Genomic DNA, 5813 nt, shown 5'->3' on the forward strand with positions numbered 1-5813 from the left:
TTGCTCTCTTTGCACATTAAACATTGTGATGCATAATAATGACAGTTTTGCATAATGTATATGTATAATAACGTTTGCAGTATGATTGTGGTACAAAGTAACGACGAGGGTTCCAAGGTTGGCTTGGGTGAAAAACATCAAGGTGAGTAAAGACCTGAGTGAAGCGAGCAGATTTTCACGAGGACTTCATTTCATGCTTTATAAAGGAGGGTTTGAATTGAAGGAAATTGTTATAAATATGGAAATACAAGTCGTTGGAACATTTATGTAAATATGAAAGCCAGTGCAGAGAGTGCATAGGCTACGAGTGACCATGGTTTGATGGACCAAATGATATACCCCATCTTTATTCAGCTGCATATGAGGTCCCTACCTATTTCAAACAGGAACTGATTTGACAACGGTGGGCATTAAAAAAAAAAAAATTTTGTGTATGCAGTGTCGAGGCTCATGGAGGAGCGAGGACATAGAAGGGATCAGATATAACAGAACAAAAGGAACAGTAGAAATAGAGGGGACATGGGGAGGGTGATGGGGTGGGTTGAGGACACACAAACAGCAGGGTTGCAGGCCAAAATCGAGGGAGACTTGGAGAAACAAGGGATGTGGGAAAATGCGAGAACAAGTGGAGGACACAGGTGGGTGGACAATATGTATACATCTTACAACAAGTGGACGATAAGATACAACAAGCGGAGGACACTGCAAACACTCGATTACCGAAGCGGAAGGAAAAACTGAAAGCACGGAAAGATGTGGTCTTGGTGAAGGTAAATGGAGGTAGAAAAGAACATGGTTGTGGATGGGGGGTGTACAGCTGTCTTGAAGGCCTGGAGGGAAGAATGAGATTGAAGAGACTGCGGAATTGGGAAAACGAACGAATCCATGAGCAGTCACTCTGGATTTTGGGGATTTCACAAGAAGGGGATTACTGGGAGACCCCGTGTACCCTGCAGAAATATGTAAGGGGGTGGAGCATAGAGCACGGAAAGGGGAGAGGGTGCAAGAGAGGAAAGGTGGTGGTATGAGACAGAGACCACCTACCTCCCAGTGATTGGCCCAGAAACTCAGCTGCATTGTGGGAGAGTCCATTGATTTTGAAGTCCTTGGTTTCCACGGAATCAAACTGAGCAAGATGTGAGGCAGAGGCTCCCGTCTAGAGGGGAAAGCAACATTCGGCTGAAGGCCTTGCAGGTAGATAAAAGTTCAGGTGTGCCAATGAAAAACTTTGCAAGATGGAGGAAGCCCAGTTGGTGATTAGCTTTGGACACGTACTTAGGTACGTGCTTTGCCCAGGAAAGATATTAATGGCTGATTGTGAGGTCCAAACGTTTGAATGACTGAACTAATGCAAGAGTATCGTTAAGTTAATAGATGGGAGGGTTTAACAGACAGTCTTTTGGAGAGCAATAGTGAGAGTGTGAGATTCGTTCGGATTGAAAGACGTATTCCAAGTGTTTGAGCAGATCGTGATTTTGGCGAAGTCTGAAAAGAGAAAAGAGGGTGCTGCTTTGCCTACCTGAAGGATGAGGGATGTCACAGCAGAGGGTGGAGTCATCAGCAAATGGACAAAGAGGATTTTCCAGAGAATCGGAGAGATCATTGATGAAAATTATGAATTGGACTGGGCCCAGAACACCGCCTTGGGGGGCACTCGAGCCTTGAGAGGCAGAAGAGATGAAAGGATTCCATGCAGAGCCACACATTGGATATGAGAGTGGAAAAAAGTCAGTGACCCATTTGTGGAGTTGGCCTTGGATGCCACAGACAGACAGTATTCATGTTGAGTAAGACGGGATTCTTGACCGTGTCGAATGCTCGAGATATGTCGAGAGAAACGGACTTGATATTGTGCCTGTCATTGAGGGCTTCCATCCATTGTTGGGTGAGTAGAAGCAGCATATCCAGGGTGGAGTGACCTGGTCTCAATCCGAATTGATGATCTGAGATGAGATTGTTGGAGAAATGGAAGGATTTTATCTCAACTCTGATGATGAATTCCATGACATTGCTGATGATTGAAAGTAAGCGGATGGGTCTGTAGTCAAGGGGATCTGTTTTGCACTTTATTTATATAATGCAGGGATGTTGGCTGATTTCCAACCAGATGAAATATTACCTCGGTGGGCAAATGGTGGGGTGAACAGAGCATAAATAGGAAGTGCAAGACCAGCAGAGCAGGTTTTTCGGACACGTGAGCTGATGCCATCCAGGCCAGTTGCAGAATCGATCGAGGGTTGACAGAAACTTGTCCACCTTCGCGGATGCAAAACACACAGGGTCCACGAGCAGTTAGTTGGGTGTGACAGTGAAGTGTTGGTGCAGAGAGAGGGGTAAGGGACACAAGGTTTGAAAGCAAACAACGAATCGAGGTATTCGGCCTTCTCGCAAGCAACGTCGGTTATAAATGGTGTCATTTGAAGAGAGGGAAGTGATGGAGGTGGAGCATACACCAGAGACAGACTTAACAAGGTAAAATGACGAATGATTGAGATGCTTAAAATAATCCAAATACCTTCGACGTCGATAGTTCTGCATCATTTGGTACCAGGATGACATTGCCTGAACAACTGTGTTCTTCGAAGAAAAATAAATCATCGATAAGTTGTTAGTAAGAGTGACCATTTTGTCACTCATCTCCCCACCTCAACCTACATCCTTTCTCCTTCATTGCTTTTGTTTGTGTTGGTAACGGGCATTACGTGTGAATGATGAAGTAATGGTGTGACACGAGCATGCTGGGCCAATCGTCCTCTCCACGTTTAAGCTTCGTTGAGTTTGGAAGTTTTTGTAACTCAGTGGGGGGGCTTGGCTGTGTCGAACGTTTCAGTTAAGGAGAATCAAATTATTTTTCCAAATATAATAGGTATCTCGTGGCTTGTTTTCTTCGATAAAAAAACATGAGCTGACATGTTGCGGAAAGTCGAAATAAATCGTGACGATGAAACAGCAGCAATTCCGCCGGTGTGTGCGGTCACCTGCAGTTGATACTATGCCTTTGGGATTCTCATTTTATTCTGCTTTTGATGTGCCACAATAATGCGTAAAATGTATTACCCTGCCACTGCACTGTCTGTGCTTTTATAGCTGCCATTAAAATAATCTTGGCCAGCACAATACGACTCGGACAGATAAACAGTCGTCCAAAACCAGCAGTTCTTGTTCCTCTGCTCAGGAATTTTGAGCATTTTTCTGACATTGTGATATACCCGGGCCACGACCATGAGGTGTTGGCTCAGGGTCTCTTGTGGAATTGGGCCTAAAACCAGGCCCAAAGAGCAAGTGATCAGGAGGTCGACAAATTGGGGAATACTATTCTTTGTCAATGTTGGTGTCGATGGACATCAGCGGACAATGGTTCCAATGATGGGTTTTATAGCCTGGAAGTTGCTCCGACGAAGGGAGAATGCTCGAAACGTCTACTTCGCATTGCTCGCTGTGGCAGTTGATAAAAATACATCGGTTGAGAAATCGGTCTCTCTTGATTTGTGGTGCTCTCGATGTCATCTTGCTAATTAACCGATGGCCATGCGGAGCAGTCACCCCTCAAGTCCCCCCAAGAGAATGCGTCGACTCAATCCTCCACCTGCATTTTGTGAAAAGGTTTAATATTCATGGAAATATTTCTCTTTTTATCGCAACACCGTTTAAGTACTGCAAGGTTGTCATTTGTACTTTTCCTTTTAAGGGTTATTTGGAACAATGTTTGCTCAGCTGCTCTGCTGCCTTTTATTCTTATTCACTTTTGTTTTTGTGACTAATGGCGGCCGGACCCACAATAAGGTGGCATTATTTGGCATAGTAATACAGGTAGTAATCATAGCAGTCGCAACTTTTCGATTGTTTGTAAAGAATGAGATGTGACTTTAAATTGCAGACTTGTGACGCGTCCATATCACAAAATAGCTTTTCAAAATGAAACTTTAAACCCAAGGAGATTAATTTTATTTTCATCCAACTGGCTTTCCAGGCGTAACCGTACTGTGTTCAAACTCAACGTACGGAGCCAAAATCAATAAAGCAGTTGCATGAAAATCCGGTAATTTGTTATCCTTACGGAGGAACGAAAATGAAAATATTACATCATATATGATCACACGTGACGTCATCAATATCTCCATGACAAATAAAGAGGTAAGACCCGATTTTTTTTAATCCTGAACATTCACCAGATTGACGGAAGGTTCAACAAGCCTCTTTTATAAACATGTAAAATATCAGGATAGTATCAGCTTATCGGTTAAATCTTCCAATGTTGAACACCCGACGACATCATTAAGCCGGAACAGAATCTTTCGAGAGGTGGATGGATTCTTGTTAGTGTGGATCCAATTTGTCTTGTGTTATTTAGAATGGGTTCATTCACAAAAATGCATGCAATGTTCCACAAAGTGAATCGCAGAGACATTTTGGGTGATGAGAAGAGTCGATGCAATTTAGGAGTGGAGGGTTGCTGATTGCGGAGGTACCTCGTCGTCTTGATCCAAGGTGTCACCATTCATTTACGACATGTATTGTGATGAGTAGAAGTATTTTGTGTGTGTGTGTGTGTGTGTGTGTGTGTGTGTGTGTGTGTGTGTGTGTGTGTATGTATATATATATATATATATATATATATATATATATATATATATATATATATATATATATATATATATATATATATATATATATATATATATATATATATATATATATATATATATATATATATACTAGCGATACCCGTGCACATGCACGGGATAGCAGGACAACATAGCTGGTAGCAGACGACAGACCGTACACGGGGAATGACAAAAATACGTATTGTGCAAAATGCAAGTGGTACTATGGAACGCCAAGACTTCCCAAACATTGTCGGCATGTCCGCGAAGTGCCACAGCAATTTTATAGGGATTGTGTGATGGCAAGCCGAGTTTTTAGTGTGTAAGCCTGGTATTATATATAAATATATACACGCACACACACACACACACGACGCACCTCCTAGCTCTTATGGTCAGGATCAACCGTGGATTATGTCTCGCATGGTAAAACCGCATAATCCACAAAGGACAACAGTCTGTCTGCCACCCAGATGTTTGTTCCCACCAATTCAAACCATTCAACCAGAAGGGACGTGATGTGATATGCCGGCAGATCAAAATGTGTGGAGCGTGACGAGCACTCTCCCCCATCTCCAATGGACTAAAGAATACTTCCGAATATTGAGATAGTCGTTTATTTATGAGTAATAATAATGAGGTTTCCCAGTAATGCAACTTCAAACTTGGGGATTGTGGTGACAATATTAAATATGTAATGATCCATGTAAGAATTCTTTTTTTATTTTCACGAGCAGGGGGAGGGGGTGAGTCAGGGAGGGGAAGAGGGAAGGAGAAGATAGAGACTTGGGGTTTGTAGAGGAGGGAGAGCAAAAATGGGACAGAGTTTGGGAGAAGGAGGTTGATGACTTGTTTGGTAGGGGGAGTTTGGGGTTTGGGAGGGGTGGTTGATGACTTGGGGTTTGTGAGGGGTGGGGAGTTGAAGACTGTCACATTTGTCCAAAATATATTATTTTTGACCCCACACTGCCTGGGTCCTTGGTGATAGACATGGTACCATGTTCAACTATGTGTGACCATTGGGTTGGGTGGAGATGCAAAAATGACACACAAGCATTGGATCTCATCACATACATTCTACTAAAAAGACTCATCATATTAATCTCAGTTCATCCAAAATTGTAAAATATCCGAGGCCTGAAACAAGGACAATGGAGTCACGATTACTTCCCTTATTTGTTTTATTGAGTGTCGAAATACAACTCCAAA

This window comes from Eptatretus burgeri, chromosome 4 (assembly GCF_056783735.1).
Source record: "Eptatretus burgeri isolate ZD-2024b chromosome 4, Ebu_testis_v1, whole genome shotgun sequence".
NCBI classification, from domain to species: Eukaryota; Metazoa; Chordata; class Myxini; order Myxiniformes; family Myxinidae; genus Eptatretus; species Eptatretus burgeri.